Source organism: Chrysemys picta, chromosome 16 (genome assembly GCF_011386835.1).
Source record: "Chrysemys picta bellii isolate R12L10 chromosome 16, ASM1138683v2, whole genome shotgun sequence".
Classification (NCBI taxonomy): domain Eukaryota; kingdom Metazoa; phylum Chordata; order Testudines; family Emydidae; genus Chrysemys; species Chrysemys picta.
The window spans coordinates 16,232,824-16,254,183 of record NC_088806.1 but is presented as its reverse complement, the minus strand read 5'-3'; the positions used below and the strand labels follow the sequence as shown (position 1 = coordinate 16,254,183).

Below are 21,360 nucleotides of genomic sequence, written 5' to 3'. Positions count from 1 at the left end.
CTAACTTTATATTTGTGCTGTTTTGCCAGAGCACAAAAGCCATCTTCTTATTAATCACAGGATTGGTCTCCTCTTCCCATGAAGCCATATCACATTTTCCATCATGCAAATGAAATGTGTAAAATAGTTTTCTTTTAATCTGTTCTACTGGTAAATTAATCCAGCATTACAAACTCAGCAATAGAGTTAGATGATCTGTATATAATAGGTTTAGTCAATTGAATCAGTAAAGCCTTGCCTGTTCTCCATATAAAAGGCTATAGAAATCTATGAAATCCACTTGCATATGTTTCCATAAAGTAGACCATGCTGCAACTTCCTGTTGTTCCTTTTTGAAAACCAAAAATTATTATATGAGGCAATTGACATTTAATTTCATGACCTTGATGTTTTTGCTGCATGACTGTCAAGGCTATGAAGAATAATAAGGGTTTGGGGACAAAGCAGGAGATAGTTAAATGTTGTAATGCAATCATTCAATGTGTAATTCCGAAGATTATGTCTAATGCTTTGCAATTTAACAAGTTGTCGATATTGAATGTCATTGCATATGATCAGAATTTCACAAATATTTTGTGTGATCTTTTGTGGTTAAATCTGGACAGAAATCCAAGTTCAGCCCAACCCATTTTTGTAGTGTAGTACTGTCTTTCCAACTTTGGTTTGTTTTAAATGCTATCTGGTAAATTTTCATAAAATGGTCAAAGGGGATGTATAAAGCAGAACCCATCTTCTTAGCATGGGGGTTGTGAATAGGTGGAAGAGGGTTGTGACCACCCTGCTTTTGCCACATTGCTAGATGGAGGGAGGTGCCAGCGAGGCGGAAGGGGAATTTGGGGGATGGGTTGAGACCCACAGAAGCGGAATATGAGAAGCAGCAGAAGCGGTTGCTGGGTGATTGCATATGCAATGCACCATTGCAATTGGCCTAGTCCACTCATGGTTGGGATTAGATTGACTACTCCAGATGCCAAGCTGGAAGCCCCCCCTTGTGAAACACCTTGGGAGCCATAAAACTCCCTCCTCCCCTCCCAGCATCAGTGCCTTGACTGGCTCCACCCTTCTATGGGCCTTGATGCTGCCTCCATCCAGACTACTCTGCGGTGTGGCCAGGGTGTCCTGTGAGTCGATGTTATTACCTGCACTGCCACCAAGCCAGGGGAGCCCTGTGGAAGGGGAAATGGACCTGCAAGCTAAGAGCCTCCAAACACCTCCTGGTCACAGGCCCATGCCAGGCAGAGGGGCATCCCCTGTGGAGAGTCATGTGAGGTGGGGGCACAGGGACTATGTCAGGCAGGGCTCTGGCAGTGGCACTGAAACAATTTTTATAGTGGGGATGCTGAAAACCATCAAACAAAAGCCACTTCAACCCAGGAGGTGCTGCCAAACCTCCAGCACCTTTGGGAGAGCAGAAGGGGCCCTGTGGAGAGCCCTGTGCAGGCATGGGCTGTGCCAGGCAGGGCTCTGGGGGGGCAGGGGGCTGTGCCAAGCAGGGCAGGGGGCTGTGCCAGGCAGGGCTCTGGGGGGGCAGGGGGCTGTGCCAAGCAGGGCAGGGGGCTGCGCCAGGCAGGCTCTGGGGGGACAGGGGGGCCACTTCAACCCAGGAGGTGCTGCCAAACCTCCAGCACCTTTGGGAGAGCAGAAGGGGCCCTGTGGAGAGCCCTGTGCAGGCATGGGCTGTGCCAGGCAGGGCTCTGGGGGGGCAGGGGGCTGTGCCAGGCAGGGCTCTGGGGGAGCAGGGGGGCCCTGTGTGGGGGTGGGGCTGTGCCAGGCAGGCTCTGGGAGGGCAAGGGGGGCCTGTGTGGGGGTGGGGCTATGCCAGGCAGGCTCCGGGAGGGCGGGGGGCCCTGGGGGGGGGGCTGCGCCAGGCAGGCTCTGAGAGGGCGGGGGGCCCCTGTGTGGGGGTGGGGCTGCGCCAGGCAGGCTCTGGGAGGGCCGGGGGGCCCCTGTGTGGGGGTGGGGCTGTGCCAGGCAGGCTCTGGGAGGGCGGGGGGCCCTGTGTGTGTGTGGGGGGGCTGTGCCAGGCAGGCTCTGGGAGGGCGGGGGGCCCCTGTGTGTGTGGGGGGGGGGCTGTGCCAGGCAGGCTCTGGGAGGGCCGGGGGGCCCCTGTGTGGGGGTGGGGCTGTGCCAGGCAGGCTCTGGGAGGGCGGGGGGCCCTGTGTGTGTGTGGGGGGGGCTGTGCCAGGCAGGCTCTGGGAGGGCGGGGGGCCCCTGTGTGTGTGGGGGGGGGCTGTGCCAGGCAGGCTCTGGGAGGGCGGGGGGCCCCTGTGTGTGTGGGGGGGCTGTGCCAGGCAGGCTCTGGGAGGGCAGGGGGGGCCCTGTGTGGGGGTGGGGCTGTGCCAGGCAGGCTCTGAGAGGGCAGGGGGGCCCTGTGTGGGGGTGGGGCTGTGCCAGGCAGGCTCTGGGAGGGCAGGGGGGCCCTGTGTGGGGGTGGGGCTGTGCCAGGCAGGCTCTGAGAGGGCGGGGGGCCCTGTGGGGGGGGTGAGGGGCTGCGGAGCCCTGTGCGGAGGGGTGGGGGGGCGATGCCGCTGCCGCTCTGGGTAGCCCGTGCGGGGCGGGGTGATGATGCCGCAGCCGCCCACAGGCGGCGAGGGACGGGAGCCCCACGGCGAGGCCGAGGTGGAGGCAGCGCTCTCGGGGCCGGTCCTCGGGCAGGGCCATAGGGCCGCACCTGTGGGCACCGCGCACGTGGGCCACGAACCAGACGCTTCTCCGTCCCTTCGGCCCTTTAAAGGGCCAGTAGCTCCGCGTCCCGTCCGCGGGTTCTCCCACGCGTGCCGGCCCAGCCCCTGTGCGAGGTGTGAGGGGAGGCGTGTGTTTGGCCATCGGCTCCCCACCCCCATCTGCAGCGTTGGTACATTCCGAGTGGAGCGGGAGGGGACCAGTGGCAGTTGGCTGAGAGCGGGCGGAGGGAGGGGCTCGGGGGCGTGGCCTGCGCGCGCCCTCTGGCGCTGGGCGGGGTCCGGGCGCGCGCGGGGGAGGGGCCGCCCGGGGCCCCGCCGCCGAGTGCGGTCAGTGTGCGCGAGGCAGCGGTCGGGGCGGGCGGTGGTGGATGGAGGGTCCGGTCCGGATCGCCCGCACTCTCTGGAATGTACTGGGGGCGGCTGCCGAGCGGGAGCGGGGGCTGTCTGGGCACGGCCAGCCCGGCTGCTGAGAGGTACCGGGGCGGGGCTGCGGGGCGCCGGCTGGCCTGGCCGGGACAGGGTGGCTAGGCGGAGGGGGTGTCGCGCGGGTCGGGGCAGGTTACCTGGAGGGGTCCAGGGGGTGCTGGGTGCCAGGCGGCGATGCTGGGTGCCAGGCGTGGGGATCGATTTTGGGAGGTGCTGGGTGCCAGGCGGGGGGATCGGGGCTGGGGGGTGCCGGGAGCGGGGATGCTGGTTGCTAGGCGGGGCGTGCTGGGTTCTGGTTCAGGGGATCTGGGGTGCTGGGTGCCAAGCGGGGGGGTTGGGGTTGGGGGGTGCTGGGTGCCAGGCGGGGAGGTTGGGGTTGGGGGGTGCTGGGTGCCAGGCGGGGGGGGCTGGGTGCCAGGCGGGGGGGGTTGGGGTTGGGAGGTGCTGGGTGCCAGGCAGTTCAGTGTTGGGGCTGCTGGGTGCCAGGCGGGGGGGTTGGGGTTGGGAGGTGCTGGGTGCCAGGCGGGGGGGTTGGGAGGTGCTGGGTGCCAAGTGGGGAGGTTGGGGTTGGGAGGTGCTGGGTGCCAGGCAGTTCAGTGTTGGGGCTGCTGGGTGCCAGGCGGGGGGGTTGGGGTTGGGAGGTGCTGGGTGCCAGGCGGGGGGGTTGGGAGGTGCTGGGTGCCAACTGGTGGATCAGGCTTGGAGAGTGACTGGCAAGCGAAGCTCTTGCCTTCAGTGCTCTCAACTAATGAGTGAGTGGCAACAGGGGGTAAGCCTTGGGTGCTGCGTGGCCAGGTCCCTAGCCAGGGCAGTCTCCTTCAGGTACCGTGCATAGGGTTGTGATGCATTAGCTAGGACCAGCCAGTGTGATGTCCCCTCTGTAGGCTCCAGGAAAGGTGCTAAGCTATTCCTGGATGGTGTTAGCATTGAAGGGTGTTATACTGGGCTATTTACCTTCCTGTGATGCTTAAAGATCTTGGTGTGACTTCCCACCCTGTAGGTACTATAGAATTTCCTGGGAATATAGCAGGTAGGGGGTGCAAGGAAAGGTCATTTCTGGAGACAGAGATCACCAGATACCAGCTGCTCCACCTTGGGACTATTGTGGGCTTGTTTTTGATAAACAACACCTCACATCCTCCAGTTGAAGCCTAGGAAGAGACATAGGAGTGATTGCCTTCCTGAGTTGCCTGGATTAGGTATGAGAGGAGAGGGCTAGTCTGACACTGCCTCCTTAAGTTCTGATGTTGATAGCTTAATCCCGCAAATGTTCCCAGAGCAAAACCAAGGGCAGCAGAACCCAAGCTACCTGGTCTTCAGTCATTCTGCTGCTCAATACAATAATAATACTCTGGTACCTCATAGACAGAAACATATACTCAGCAGAACTAAAGGCAGTGCCTGGCATATAGTTGGTAAATGTGATTGAGAGAGACAGCTGTCAACTTCAGATTGTCAAATTAACATTCAGTACAGCTCCTTTTAAACATTAAATTGTAAGTTGCCTCTTGTTTTTCTTAAGACTATTTATAGCAGCAGCTGTTGGGACGTTCTCTTCATTTGGGACAGGATGAAAGATTAGATTTTGTTTGGAAATTTTAAATTAGCTGTTTGACTAACTGCTACTCAGCTAGAAAACATTCTTACTGTCAAGGAGCAGCGCAAACTGCCACTATCTGTTAAGCACGTGTTGAAATTGTACAGTGCACAAATGAGCAACTTGGAAAAGTAGACAAACACTGTCAAATGGGGAAACCTTTGCACTTCCTTGAAGTTGAATTCAGCCAGTGTTTTGACTATTTAACATCCAAAATGTACTTCGTTGTTCTTAATGTTGTTTAACTGCATTCAGAATCTTGTTTAATTGATAGTCTTGAGAGGACGATATAATTTCATGAGCAAAGCATAGATTCCCAAGATCATTATTTATGAGAAGTAATGATTCATGTGCAACTCATTTTTGTCTAATAAAACCCTTCTTGGGTTGTTCAAACTCTTTATTTTTGGTATGAAATGCTTGAGCACATCCCAAGCTTCAAGATCAAAAAGTACAAAGGATCATAGAGTTGGACCTCACTGATCCAGCCAGTGTAGGTTTGCATCAGTCCTTGCCTGCTGTTGCAGGTGGTTTGACTTTGAAGTGAGCTAATTAAATTGATGTTGTTTAGATGGACAGCTTTATGCAGGTCAGCAAGGCAGAGTTGAATGAGATTTGTGTACTTGAGTGGGGGCTCTTGTCACTAAAAGTGAAAGGTAAACCTAATTTAATTGTTCTTGTTCTATTGCCTCATCAGACAGGGTTTGTTTTCAGCTTGACAAAACATTTTCATGACTTTCTTTGCTCATATTAAATTAGGTAGTCTGGGCTCTTTATTTTATCTTTAAGTATACATGGGGGGGGGGGGGAAATCTTATTCACTAGAAATGTTTTCCCTCAAACTGTGTATATATAAACTGAAAAATGAATATATATTTGTGGATTCCATTCGTTTGTTTTTAAACAGAACTTTGAGGGGAAAACCCCAAACTTATTTACTATATTGACTATAATAGGAATATACTGGGATATATTTTTTATTTTCTCTGAATTCCCCTGTGCATCCTATCATCAGTCTCTTTATTGGAATCTCGTTGAGATAGGGATTTTTTGGTATCTTTCTGTCTTGTAACAGACATTGTACTTTGGGACATAAACAAAAATCACTAAAATTAAAGGAGAAAGTTATTTTGTAATTGTGGTAATGTAATATCTGGAGAATGTAAGACTCATAAAATTATAATATTTAGTGGCACTTATTCTAAAATAAAGAGATGAGTTGGTACCAGTTTCAATATAAATGCTAATTTGTATTAATGTGCACTTAGTAAAGGAGATAACTTCATGTTTTTCAGTTAAAAGTACGGAATCCTGCCATATGGAATAATATGGAATGTCACTTTCAAAATCTTAGCTTATAGGAAAATAAACCCCTTTTCCATGATTCTTTTTTCATTTCCTACAGTATCACTGGTGTGATCTGAATAATAGTACTGAGGTGATATTATTAATGTGGCTTTTTAAAATCAAACTAATTATATTTGCCTGAAAGAGCCACATTAGTGTGCTTCTAGCTCCCTGGTGCCTTTTTGGAGCCCTGGAGACAGCCTAGTGAATAGGGCTGAAAATTCATTCTGTATTTGATTAAATGGAACAGACTCGTTGCGCCTTACCCCAGCAGGGGCTATGAGATCTCTTGATCCTCGAAGCGGCTCAGAGACCCTGGGAATTCCATTAGCGAGCACCTGAGGAATTTCTGCCCTGCAGTGCCTTTTTTTGGTGGTAGTGGGGGGAGAGAGCGAGTAGTATAGCAGTGTTGATGGTGGGCGGAGGAGGCTGCATTGGAAGAATTCATATGTTGGCAGATCTAAAATCAAGGCATGACTTAACAGCTTATCTTGTAAGAGAAAAGCCCAACCCAAAGGCACACTATTAGCCAAGACTTCTTATATTTAAAGTGGAACTGTGGTGTGTATTGGGCACTGAGATGAACTCATCCACACAATTTATTGCACCCGTCTGACTCGTTAGTTCTCAAACTGTAGACACAAATTGGAGGAAAACAAATATAAAAACATATACTTGCAAGTCTGGTGAGTTTCTAAAAACAATTTACAGGATGTCAGCTGTTTTACCTTGACTAATTGTTAACAATTTGGGGTTTTATTGCAGTCTTCCAAAGAAAGTAAATCTGCATGATTGTTTTCTTTTAACTTGTCACCACAAAAGTCAATTTAAAATAATTATATATTTTGATTTTTTTTTTGTCCCAGGTCATTGTAGATATAAAATTATAATGCTAGAAGAACCTGAACTCACTCTTCATATCCTCTTTATTGTCTTAAAACTTTAAAATTGATACCTCAATATTATTTTTGCCTAATATGTTGCTTTCTCTGAAGTTAGTCTAGAGCAAAAAAGTGTAATTCTTAAAGAACCTTCTTTTGTACATTTTAAAACGTCTTGCGATTTCAAATAACTTGTATTTTTTATTTTTAAGATTTTCTTGATTCAATTGTGTATTTTTATTAAAATAAAATCTTAGTAACTGGTCTTGAGTTTGAATTTAATGTTGGTTAATTGGTTGTTTTAGTTTTTTCTCATGAGTGAGTGAGTGGGATTATATGGCTGGTGACTTAATGGAAGAACTTTCAGCCAGCCTTGAGCTAATACAGGCTGTTGTAGTATATTCGAGAGTTTATTTTTTGTCATTTTGACTAAAAGTAGAAATCTGAATTTAGGTGCAAACTTGCAGCGCTTCCTGTAATTATCTCAGTAAGTAAATTTACATTATCACTAAAGAAATTTGTTAGTGTTGTTTTAACGTAACAAAAAATGTATTAACATAAAAAATAAATACTTTTTTCCCCATATTCTGTCACATTGTCTTAACTTGAAAGGATTGGGAAGCTAATAAATCTGACCACATGTAGGACACCTTGTATTTCAGTTACCTACTTGAATTGTTCTGTGCCAGCAATAATATAGCTACTTTATTACATTTTACATAATGAAGTTCCTAGAAACTAGTTGTACAAGAGTAACATATTGAATGCATAGTCTTAAGATGTCAGTTTGGTTAGAATTTTGACTAGGTGTCTAATTTTGTAAATGCACAATTCCAATATGTATACAGGTTAAAGACTGCAAAACTCATTATTATATGTAAAGTTTTTATTCACTTTACAGCCATCTGTAATTAGGATTACCTGGTAGCTAGATGCACTCTTTTTTTCACATTTGGTGGTTTATTGACAGATGTTTTCATTTCATGATCTTGAACAAAATAGGTCATTCTGTGACATCTATACCTCTTAAAATAAAGTTGCACTTTGGAGAGCTTAGCTGACAGTTTGACAGAGTCATTTTGTGTGAAGTAAACTGAACAACAAAGTGGTGCTATGCTGTCTATTAAAAAAGAAAAAAGTCTTTAGGAAGAGGGTGTGCTTTTGTATTAGACAACTTAGTTGCTGATGGCAACAATCCTTTTCTTAACATTGCTGTAGTATTCTAAAGATGTTCAGATCTTGAATATCATTATTTAAACATTTCATGGCATGAATTTACTTCAGGTTGCTAAACTTAATAGTACATGTCATAACTGTAAAAAGGGTGTTTTTGTTGTAGCACAGTTTTAGCTTGGTACAATTTGACTGCATATGTACTCTTCAGTAAACTAATTACTTAAAATCCAGTGGCAGGGATGGGGGTTAGTGGGTTTTTTGTTATAAGAATTAGCTGTAGTTACCACCTGGACAGGTTCAAGACAGGACACACCCACAAACTTCCACATCACTAGAAGTCTGTTTTTCACATGGGGGGGGGGGGGGGAATAAAAAAGGACACTGCCACCTCGTTGAGTCCATATCATTTCAGTAAGAACCCCTCCTTAAAATTGTGAAGTGACATAACTAACAGAAGTTTGTGTCATTGTTAATGTTTAAAACTGTTTGTTTAGTAATTTAAAGCTGGAGTTGGAAGTGGCAATACCAAGATAGGGCTCATTAGCTTAAATAGCAGAAGAATAAAAATAAGAAATGATAGAGTAAAATTAAGAAATGGGTTTTCAAAAGGGGAACAGTCTCAGAAAATGAAGAACTGTAGGTCTTTCTGAGATAAATACCGTTTTTGATACTTTGATTACCATATGATCTGAATTTTTATAAGCACATATTTAACCACTTATTTACTATTAAATGTGCCTGCATTAGAGGCAAAATACACGTTGTGCATTGTCACTGAACCAGGTACATCATATTGAAATGCTGATGCTGGAATTTCCCATGTTAGCGGGGGGACAACAGCAGAACTCAGTTGTTTAACATCTTAAGATGCTGAAAAGTAACTAATAGTTTGCAGTTCTTACTTTTGTTTGGAGTTCCCCCTGAAAAACCTGAAAATAAAACTTGTTTTCTCCTATTTTTGTTCTCATTTTGCAGACATTTTTTTGCCTTTTCTCCTTTTATGTTTCTTGTAGAAGCTAAGATGCCTCTATTTTGTTTACTACTTTGTTTGTGTACCAGCGTTTTTGATGCTTATCATGCAGTTCTGGGAACAGTTTAATAGCTGCTGTGTACTCCCTCTGCTGGCCAGCTGTCAAGCTCTGCACAGTGCTGAATGAAATCTGATGTAGGACACTATAGAAACAGTGGCTGCTGATTTATATTTCTTTATACCTTTTTGTCTAGGTCTGAATATAAAAAAAACCCACCTGATTTTCTGGAATGAAAATATGATTCTAAAAGATGATTCTCATCTTGGGCCTAAATTGTTTGCCATTATCTCAAACTGATTTTATGCATTTAAAACAAAGCTTCACTCCTACTTTGATTCACCTTGTTGCACCAGGGTACAACAAGACATAATTGTAATACAAGTTCAAGTAATGTCATCATCCAAAGATCTTAGCTGTTAAGCCTTAAAACATCCCCCCTAGTTGTTATGATCTCCATTTCACAGACAGGGAAAAAGGCAGGGCAAAAAGATTGATTCACCTGCATTAATGCAGGAAAGGTAGCAGGACTGGGAATAGAACTCACATAGTCTGGCTCTTAAATCCTGCTCTGTCTAGATATCTCTAACTATTAGACTAGAACTCCCTCATCTAATAAGATCATTTGTTATACTAAGACCCATGAAATGACTGCAACAGCCACTTGAGAGTTTCTGAATTTTCTTTTGTATTTTTTCTGACCTTTAATATTGTTTGAGCAGTCTGGTTTTTAATGGTAGCATCTGAAAACAAAGGAAAAAAGCTAATTGGGAAGTGTACAGAATTAGTGCAATCAGTGAATAGAACTGTCCTCTCGTAAGAACACCTGATGCAAGTAAGGTCTGTGAGCGCAGGAAAAGTCATGTGATCCTGGTTAAACTAATTGAAAATGAATTGTTAAAATGTCTTCTCTCATTGCTCAGTTATATTTTGATCTCTAAAGAGAGCTAGTTAATCTATAGATATATTCAATCATATCAGCACTAGCTGCTTTTATGCTCTCCAATGTTCCATTCATTTGACTGGAAAACTACTTTAAATGGCCAGTCTGGAGAGCAATGAATCAAAACAGGCACTGACATTTCTAAATGAGTTTCTGAATACAATTTCTATATGTATATGCACATAAACTTATATATTCTTTCAAGCAAGTCCACTGGTTCTGACAGTGGTTTTCTGGCCTGCACTGCTGCAAGACATATTTGTTGGTTCCAGTTGCAAGTTCAGCATTTCCCACTGAAGAGCCCATCAGTTCTGTCTGCCTCCAAGTCAGCAAGGAGCTACAGAGACTGGTTCTGAGGAGCACAGGACTTAATTTAAAAATAAAAATTGGGAAAAGGTCTTTCAATTGATCAGTCTAAATTATTGGAGGACGCACTCCAAAAAAATCCTATTTGGGACAAGGCAGGTTTTCTGAGGTGGGCTCCCCATCAGGCATGGTTAGACCCCACTTCGTTGTTATGGACCTAATGCCCAAGAAGCCCAGGAGAAAAAATGTTCCTATGCTATAACCAGCAGAGGGGGATCTATGCCTGTCCCATTACTAACAGCCGGGTTCCATAGTGGAGAATAAAACATCTTTTCAAGTGTGCACCCTCCCCCTGGTCCATCAGTCAACAAAGGACAGGTGAGCAGCAGCCTCTCTCTCTCTTGAAAAGTGAAAACATGGCATCCAGCTGCCTGTGGGCAAGCTGAATGTAACCCTAGCCAAAGTTCCCCAAATGGCTTGGCAACTGCAGGAGTTATTCATCAGAGGCCATTTACATCCTCCTGAATTAGCCCAGACAAGTAGAGCCTTGTCTGCAAGATCTCCTACGGAGAGAGCCAGCAAAGTCCCAGATGGCGTCCAGCCTCCTCAGTCCCAGTTTAAGAAGGAGTAAGCCTCAAATTAAGGACCCATTCCTGTAATTGTAATGTGCTGCTCAGAGTAACTGGGAGCCATCTAGATGTTGGTGGATGGGTTTATTCATCCTATGTCACAAATTTATGCACATAGTCTTTAATCCAGGTCAGTCTGTTCCACCATATGCATATCTGGGCTGAAAGGATGTTACCAGCGGCTCTTCTTGAAAGACTTCACCCAGTAAAACAAAAGAGGGACAATGAGGTAAGGGCAGCCCAAGCATAGGGAATCCCTTAAACTGAAAAGAAAGATCCTTCCTGAAGTCCCTGACCAGCAGACCCCACTCCCTCAGAGGACAGATATCTCTTGGGATAATGAACCTCCAGTCTACGAGGTGCAGTGAGTCGTGACACCCTGCAAAGGAAACTTAAACTTCATTCTCCTCCTTTTGATTCCTAAGTCTTTCAATCTCATTCTTCTGACCTGAGTGAGCCTAGATTTTCCAAATCTAAAGTTATTGGAATTAAGAGAAGTGGTAGTCATGATGGGTTTTTTTTACCTCCTCTTGTTTATTAAGAGTTGATGGAACAGGCCAAGTGAATGGGGGTAAAAACAGATTAGAGTTCTACTTTAGGACCCTCAGACATTCGACTTGCTAGAGATCTCTTCAAAGGGCAAACTAATTCACTTCTCTCAATGAACTGTTTACCAAAAGCAAGTGAGTATAAGAGACTGGGAAATGAATATAGATAAGTATTAAACAAATACTCCAGAAACTCGCTTCTCTGATAATCAGTGCTACCGCCGGCTGTGGGAAAAGTTTGCAGTATGTCATCTGTATAGAGCCAGAGAAGCTGTAAGAGAGGAGGAACAGGGCTCATGTCTATATGCTATGCTACTTTGGTTCCAGATAGATCCAGAGGGTAACCAGAAGTTTCCTCAATTTTGAAAAGGTTTGGGTTCAAGAGGGAGACCCTACAATCTACTGTGGTCACAACAGTGCCTGGCTGCACAAACTCCTCATGCCTGTTCAACTTCTCCTATGGCATATGGCACAGCCAATACTGGTTCTGATCTTCTATGTCTTTCCACAGCAGTAATGGTGTTCACAAAAACATTAGAAGTACTGGTAGTAAGCTGTAAGCCTTTAGGTAAAGAGGAATCCAAACGCATCCATTTCTTGCCAACCTCCTAATCTGAATCCCAGCCTTCACAAATCAGAAACACATGACTGGAACACTAAATTTTCTATAGCAACATAGATTAATCAAAAAAAGTCAAGATGATGCCCTCACCAAGGATGCTTTACTTATGGGTATGGGTATACACTGAGTTTCACAAGGAATTCACCTCAGGAATGGCAACAGCAGATTTTCAGCCATTAAGGAAGTAAACCGTTCAAACAGTCACGATATGTAGTTTAAGCTTCCTAGGCATTTTGTCACTGGATTGTGGATGGACTAGAATAGTGATTTTGGGTACCAAGTAGGCCAGATCTGCCCATCCAGCCCTCTAATACTTAGATCCCTCCCACACAGTGACTGTTTGTTGTCATCACAGCACATACAGTATTCTTCATCAATATGATGCAGAGTAGGATATGTTCAGTTTGGGGAGTTAGTCGCATAGTTCTAACAATGGAATTAATATAACTAATTTTACTGTCCTATGAAGTAACTGTTTGGGGCACTCTTAAAGCGATGTGGTGGAGGGTCCCCAAGCACGAAAGTCTACACCATAGTTAAACAGCCCCTTAGCGGGAACCCAAGTCAACTGGCATGAGCCAGTCGTGGGTGTCTAATTGCTGTGTCGAAATACCCCAACTCTGTTGTGATATGCTAGCTGGCAAGAACACATAAGAGTTCTGACTTCTCAACCCCCCTTGAAGAGCGGGGAGTTTTGTCAGTTTGAATTTCTCCAGGCTTATAAGAATCTGCATTTTTAATTGAGCCACTCAGGTGAGCAGCTAGAATGTTAAGTGCTAATTACAAGTTTTGTCTTGGAGGAAATTACCCTCTTTCCCTCAAGTGACAAATTTGAGACCTTCTAAACACACACTGCTCATTTCTGGGTGAGGTGGTCCTATTTTGGTCCTATAGAGACAAAGTAGGTGAGGCAATAGCTTTGCTTGGACCATCTTCTGTTGGTGAGAGAGAGAAGCTTTTGAGCTTTCTTCAGACCTGAGAAGGAGCTCTATGTATGATCAAAAGCTTGTCTCTCTCACCAACAGAAGTTGGTCCAATCAAAGATATTACCTCACTCACCTTGTCTCTTTAATGTCCTGGGACCAACATGGCTACAGCAACACTGTGTACAGTATTTTGGTCCTGTCAAATGTGTATAATCCCTCAATTGTGTTTAAAAAACAAAACAAAACAAAAGTTCCATAAATAGTACACAGCACTGCAGATTAAGTTTCATTACCTAATCACACCAGTGTAGGCAAACTAAGATTAATTGCTTTTTTTCCCTCTCCTGGAGAAGATGCACCTCCCAGAGGCTTCCTATACTCTTTCATTTTGCATAGGATGATTCTGCTGTATGTTTACAAGGTAAAATATAAGCCCAACTTCTCATAAGGTTTGTTAGAGGCTATTACTGCTATATGACTATAGCATCAGGAAACCTATTGTTTCTCAATAACCTCTTCAAAATATGCATATATTATAGCACTTTAGATATTTGCTGCCTAAAAGTTCTAAAATGATAGTGTATCACAGCTTGACTGAGGTCTGAGTTGCTTCTAATAAAATGCAAGAGGGGGGAAAAAAACTTGGAACAAAAGATGTTTTCTGTTCTTGCCACTAATCTGTGTTGCAAAATAAAATAGGAATGTATGCTTTAAGTCTTTGTAATGATGTATAAGGAGCCTGGTAATGAATGGAGTGAAGCTCTAAAACTCCCTATAGATTATTGCAGTTTTATGCTTAATTAAATCTTTCTAAATTTGGATTTACAAAGTGATGCACTCTGAGGCTAACATTGTGTCGCACTTTCTGTTTGCGGTGCATTCAAAAGTAACGAGAGAAGATTTTTGGGACCATCTGATGGTAGAGTTTACTTGACACAGCTGTGTCTAGTGCCCAGAGTTAAGTGTCTTGAACTTCTTTAGCATTATAAACCAGTGATACTCAGATCTCAGTGGTTCAGGAAAAAATTAGGGACCAGCATTACCCAAAAGAGCCACAGCAGTGTGAATTCATTCTCTCTCTCTCTCTCTCTCTCTCTCTCTTTGTATTGTCACCGCAAAATGATTGACCAAGTATTCTGCAATTGGTTAATAGCATAGTAAAAGCATCCTGATCGGTTAATAACTTAGATTGGTTAATAATTAAATCACACTGTTTTAATATCGTGCTTCAAAGAGTTGCAGGAGATACATTAAAGAGCCACTTTTGGCTCCCACACCACAGTCTGAGTATCACTGTTATAAAGACAGACTAGGATTGAAGGAGCTGAATTGATGAATTTTGCAAGTACTAGAAGGTTTTGATATTAACTTTCTAAATTCGGGACATCTGATTTTGTGTTTTTAAAAAAAAAAAGCGAGCACGTTTTGGATTTATTTCCTGTTCTTTGAAGTTACCTTGTGTCCTATCTTGTACATTTATCAGTACAGTTTAAGCTGGATGTGTCAGGAGGAAATAGTGTGAAATAAATTTATTTTATAAACATAAACAATGTATGTGCATAATGTATCTGCATTTGAAATTCCAAACTAAAACTAGTTTGTCATTGTTTATATTAAAAGCATACACTACAGTACAAAATCCTAAAATTGCTATGGAAACTAATCTAATAAGCGAAATAAGTTCAGTTGAAGTTTGAAAGTTTTGAGGTTTATCACCTGTTTGCTTACAAAGCCTGAGATAGGGAACTAATGTGTAAATGTACAATTTAAGGCCCCTCCTACTCAACAAGATGGGTTGCAGAAAACTACAACGGGCAGAGTTCTTCTCCCAGCCAGAAGTGTGTTTTACTCTAGTTTGTTTTTACTCTAGAGATGTATACATTGCAGAAGGCAAATGTTGCTTATCTGGGTTTGGGGGAAGTGTTCAATTAGGATGGACAACACTAATATCAGGTCAGGCACCTCTGTGTGACTGAGCCTTGTCTGTAAGCTTTCTTTAAAAGTGAAAATAAACGCTAACAAGTGAACATTCACTGTCCTTGATTGCAAGTTTAAACACAGATCAGAATAGTGATGCTACTTAATCTTGTTATTCACAGTAGCCGATTGCTATGCATGTAGGATGGAATTCACCCCAGTAGAGGGTCTGTGTAAGGCCCTCTGTGCCACTTGAGCCCTGTATTAAATGTTTAAGTGGAGCTTAAATAATGTGAAGGTTTTTGGACTCTTTACCCTATTTTGTGATCATGTTCCGACAATATTTAAATAGCTCTGTTGCAACAAAATGTAACATTCAACTGAGGACTCATTGAAATTTGTTAAAAGATTTATGTAAGCATTTCTAAAGCACATAGCATTGTAGGGTAAGACCTGTGCATACATCATAGAAACCATGAGAAGTGTGTGGAGGGACAATTAATATACCTGGCTCTTGATTTCATTCTGTCTTTAGTATGTTACTACATTTTCTTCTGCTCTGGTACTTCAGGCAGTGCAGTGGCAAATAAGTAAGTTTGTAGTGCAACTTGAAGATGGTGCAGATGAGATTTATCCCAGTCTGCTTTGGGAAAGGGTCTTCCAGCCCCGTGGGCCTGCTATTCTTGTTTTGGTTCCCTCAAGTTCTATACCTAGGCCTGGTCCACACTAACCCCCCACTTCGAACTAAGATACACAACTTCAGCTACGTGAATAACGTAGCTGAAGTCGAAGTACCTTAGTTCGAACTTACCGCGGGTCCAGACGCGGCAGGCAGGTTCCCCCGTCAACTCCGCGTACTCCTCTCGCGGACCAGGAGTACCGGCGTTGACGGCGAGCACTTCCGGGATCGATTTATCACGTCTAGATAAGACGCGATAAATCGATCCCAGAAGATCGATTGCTTACCGCCGGACCCGGAGGTAAGTATAGACCTACCCCTAGTTCCCTCAAGTTCTATATTGTCCATGTCTGTATGGATAAAAGAGGTGCACTTTTCAGTCAGGTAGCTTGGTCATGTTGTGGTTGTGTTTGAACTTTGTTGTGTTGTTCATGACAAGTTTCATGGCTCATGTGAGTCATGCAAAGAAATTTAGTCTGTGTGATAGTGGATCTGTTCTATTGGGGGATTTACGGATCAGTTCTGCACTCTTGGATGGGTGGCTATGTTATGAATTACCTTTAATTTCCTTATGACTCTTCTCTAGACCCTAGTAGAGTGAGTTTAATATTATTTCTGCCCCAGTCAGGATTGGAGGCCATTGTTATGTTGTACAAGGAAATAGTCCCTTCCCCAAAATGCTTAGAATCTGATTTTGAAACCAGGCACAGCATTTGAGCGTAGGAGGGAAGGGGAAGAATGAGAGTAAAGAGAACAAAATCACAGTTAGCTGTTGTACAACTTGATGATAATCATTGGAACGCTATAAAAGTCAGTAAATAAAATCTGCTGTTCCCAACTGCCGCCACTCCTTGCCATCATTGATTAGCTGATTTCTTGTAAATATCACAGCAAAAGTAGGTCTTGAGAATGGATTTGCAGAAGGACAGTATATTGGCCTTACAGATTACAATAGTTGAGCAAGGAGACCAGCGTATGGATTGCTGTGACCAGGTGATTGTCTGAGAGGGCAGACACTGGAAGATTGCACTTTTGGTGACTAGTGCTATTAAGTTGTCTAGGGCCAGAAAGAGCCCAGCAAAATCTCTAACTACATGCTATCTTAACTGCTTTTGGGATTTAATCTTAGGGCTGGTCCACACTAACCCCCCAGTTCGAACTAAGATATTCACGTAGCTGAAGTTGCGTAACGTAGCTGAAGTCGAAGTACCTTAGTTCGAACTACAAGGTACTTACCGCAGGTCCACACGTGGCAGGCAGGCTCCCCCGTTGACTCCGCATACTTCTCTAGCGAAGCAGGAGTACCGGCGTCGACGGTGAGCACTTCCGGGATCGATTTATCGCGTCTAGACAAGACGCGATAAATCGTTCCCAGAAGATCGATTGCTTACTGCCGAACCCGGAGGTAAGTATAGACGTACCCTTAGTTTTCTAAGTCTTCATCTTTTATAATTTTCTAGTTAATGCATTACAAAGAGAACTCCGCTTTTGTACAAAAGTATGGCTCCATCTGGAACACCGTGTTCAGTTTTGGTTGCCTCATCTAGAATTAGGTTGAAAATGTTAAAGGCATACCAAGACTCCGTGCGTGTGCCAAGAAATTGAAAAAAGGAAGATTGTTTAGCCCCATAAGGAGAGTTGATTGAGATGTTCAGAATTATGAAGAGAGTAGTCAAAACTGGTTAGATGTTCCCTTTTTTGATGTAGCATTTAGTCAACTTGTGGAATCCACTGCCATTGTATGTAAACTGAAATCCTATATAGACTACAGCGCACAAGCTTTGCTCTCTGGTTCAAGGGAGCCTCCCATCCCCTGCAGCCATGAGTTTGTGTTCCTAATTGCCCATGATGTAAGACAGCAATAGATTGGGTTGCTGTAAATTCTGGCTGCAGGTATGGATTTAATAGACTAGTTGTACTTCCCTTTAAGGGCTCACAGGTAAAATGGATCATTACAAGTTGCAACAGAATGAATCAGACTTGATGATAAACTGGTTTAAAACACCTTTTGCCTACATTTTACAGAACTGCAGGGGTTGTTGGAGGATGCCAGTGGAAGTGTGGGATTACTTTCTGAAGTTGTGGCAAATTAACAGAGTTTCTTTCTTTAATAGCTCTTTTGTAGCAGGGTTCAGCCACAGAGGGGTGTATTTTTTTCCCCATTAAATTCAAACTTGAGGTAGATGGCTTCCAAGTGCAGGAAGTAAAACTGGTGGAGCCAGAACCTCAGCTAATATAAATTAGCATAGTTCCATTGTCGGAGGGTCTATTCTTAATATTTTTCCTGGTGCTTACAGCAAACTGATCATTCCAGTCTTTTTCCCATTTGTTTTCTTACTTCGTTAGTCCAGGTAAGTGATCTGCCAGGTATAAACAAGCGTGAATCATCTTGGTGTGTTAAATATGTACTCTGGATTAAAAACATTATACTTATAGGTGGGTTTGAAAAGTTTGCCATACAGTGTGTGTATTTAGTCTGCGTAGTTAAGTTTGTGGGTGTTAGCTACTTCGGAGTATCTAGCTGAGCTGTGAAAATACGTAGTATTGCTCTTTTCTGGATCTTCTTGTGTCAATTGAGAACTTTGTGTGTTACTTTAATTTCAGGCTAGTAAATCCACCTCGAAATTGCAATAGTTTGGGGAGCTCCGGAGACTACGTATTATTAAATACACCATCATAAATGTACATGATGCTTTACAGACTAAGATCTGACCCCAGCTCCAAAGAGGTGCCAATGTAAGGGTCTGGTCAGTAGTTCAAGAAGGGGAGGGGATTACTGATGAGGAAACGGAAGCATTCCTAGAAACAATATTTTAAGGCGTGATTAAGAGAAGGGGTGGCAGGCAAGAAGTCTACCCCAAGCCTAGGGACAGCATTATAGGCACAAAAGCAAGAATGGAGAACCATTAAGATTTTATTAACAGACAGGTATGTGAGATCAATATTGTGTAAGGCTCTGAAGAAGGGAAAGCAAAGAGCTAGAACTTTGAATTTACTCACTCTACAATTATTCTGATGGAGCCATTAGTCTGTAGTCTGCTTAGTCTGATGGCTTCATCAGAACCATTGTGGCCTGAATAAGTCATTTTTTTGCACATTTCTGTTTTATAAACCACATTTAAATAAATAGGCTTAGTTCAGGGATTTAAAAAATACTTGCAACCCAGAAATACTGTGTGTTAATACTAGTGGTTAATCCCTAACTTTCTCTTGAGGCTGGAAAGTTGGGAAATCTGAGATCAGTTCATGATGCTGTGAACCACTTACGCTGCTTTAGCAAGGCACAAGGGGACTTGGTGTCACAGTTGCAAACAAAACTAGCCTAAGTTGTGCATATTGTATGTTATGAAAAATCCTGTGGTGCTCCTGTAACTTCCTGGATTTTATACTTTCCATATATACTGCTGATGTTCTAGAGTAGCTATTTGAATGTAGAAATCTAGTGTGAATGCTTCTAGGCAGGAAGGCATATGTATGGGCCAATAGAGGAATATATTCTTTCAGTTACAGGCTCAGAGATAACTTATCTAACTTTGGATAATGTAGAATTCCTTAAAGCACTAAGGGTATGTCCAGACTACCCGCCGTATTGACGGGTAGCGATCGATTTATCGGGGATCGATATATCGTGTCTCGTTAAGACGCGATATATCGATCCCCAAACGCGCTCCCTGTCGACTCCGGAACTCCACCGGAGCGAGCGGCAGTAGTGGAGTCGACAGGGGAGCCACGGCTGTCAATCCCACGCCATGAGGACCCAAGGTAAATCAATTTAAGATACTTCGACTTCAGCTACGCTATTTACGTAGCTGAAGTTGCATATCTTAGATCGATTTTCCCCCCCCGCCAGTGTAGACTAGCCCTAAGATTAATATGTTAGTAAGAGTCCAGAGGAAATTCCAGTGGCATGGTTCTCACAACTTAATTCTGCCTATGTGAGTGAATGGCAGTTGAGTCTTTGATTACCCAACATGTAATGCTGCACAGATGCATCTGAAGTACAAAAATCTGTGGACTCCTTAATGTGTTACATGACAGAGTTCTGCTCTGTGGTGTTTGCTGTGTGATAGAAAGTCCCCTCTCTCTAGGTGTAAACTCAGACCTTGCCCCATTGTAACGTCATTCAGTTTGACTGAACTATGAGCCCATATTGGTGTGTGTTCACATCAGGAAGAAGGAAAGCAATATACTGCACATGCATAATATACTGCACATGCACAGTACACAAGCTGTTAAATGCTCATAACTCTGTTTCAGAACCAGTTTCTTCAGACAAGGCCAAGCATGCATTTTTCAATCAAGACCATATGTGTGCCAAATCTGAAGTTTTGAAACAAAGATGTTTTTGAGTTATCAGAGTGCAAAATAAGCATCTGAAAAACTTTAACAGCTGAAAAAATCCTGCTGCCCACCTACTGTATCACTCAAACAGATGAATGGATTTGATTCAGACTTTATAACAGAATTCACCTATGAGCTGACACTAAGCGTGAGAAGCTTCAGGCCTAAATGTAAAATTTAAGGGATGTCTGATAAGCAATTGAAAATAAAGAGTGTCCTGGGGAAAGATACGGTCTCAGGGAATCAGGCCCAAAAACATTAATTTCATCTCTTCAAACAAAAGAGCACCTATTTGTAACTCTACATTTCTTGACGTTGATTAAATGCTCATACAACATTGTACAGTATAAAAAAAGGTTTAGGTTGGATATTAGGAAAAACTTTTTCACTAGGAGGGTGGTGAAGCACTGGAATGGATTACCTAGGGAGGTGGTGGAATCTCCTTCCTTAGAGGTTTTTAAGGTCAGGCTTGACAAAGCGCTGGCTGGGATGATTTAGTTGGGGATTGGTCCTGCTTTGAGTAGGGGGTTGGACTAGATGACCTCCTGAGGTCTCTTCCAATCCTGATATTCTATGATTTGTATGATTCTATTCTATGAAAACAGCCCAGTCAGTTTTAGCCTCACAACAAATTCTGTCCATAAACATTAATACAATAAACAGATTAATCTTGCATTTGCTCTGAAGGCCAAGAGATTCGGCTCTATTGGATTAAGTTGAGGAGCGAATCCTGAAGTTGATCAGCTCTTTGGAAGCTCCCTCCGGTTTAAACCAAGTAAGCTCAAGTACTGCCATAGTCAGCAACGGTATGGGGCATATGTTACGTAGCACTTCTTTGGTCAAAAACACCACCTTAAGTTCTATTCAAGCCAACTGGTAGCCAATGCTGTCAGTATACAACTTCACTTAATAAGTGCACAGCCACATTTTGTGCTAACTTCAATGTCTAGTGACAAGCAAAAGATGATCTATTTGAAGGTGTGCCCGAAGAAAAACCACAGCGGAGATCAGGGCACCATTGTGCTAGTGACTGTACAAACATAGTGGGAGGTAGCCCTGTCCCAAAGGTTAGGGGAAAGTAACATGCAAATATAGCAAACAATGTGCTGGTTTGCAAATATCCTGTTTGAGGGCGGAGAAGCCTGGAGGGGGGGCTTGGGGCTATTTAAGGGAAGAAGGTAAAGGTTATAGGGGAGGGAGAAGAGATGTAGGGAAGGAGCCAAAAATCGTGACCTGACATATTCTTGAAGAAATAAAAATTGTTCTGAAAGTTCATTGCAGACACTTTACTATTTAATCTGAAATAGAGT

General features: G+C 43.8%; 1 protein-coding gene across 7 annotated transcripts in view; it reads left to right on the top strand.

Moving 5' to 3' along the window:
* The first annotated feature begins 2,975 nt into the window (after nt 1–2,975).
* CDON (cell adhesion associated, oncogene regulated) overlaps nt 2,976–21,360 on the top strand; it is a 93,120-nt gene continuing 74,735 nt past the window's right edge. For 3 of the 7 annotated variants that reach the window (XR_010593255.1, XM_042851978.2, XM_042851976.2), the window contains exon 1: nt 3,005–3,157. The gene's annotated coding sequence lies outside the window, so the exon portion shown is untranslated. Of the gene's footprint in view, nt 3,158–6,610; nt 6,741–21,360 lie in introns of those variants that run through there. The other 4 variants (XR_010593256.1, XM_008171083.4, XM_024107734.3 and 1 more) reach the window with 4 other exon arrangements.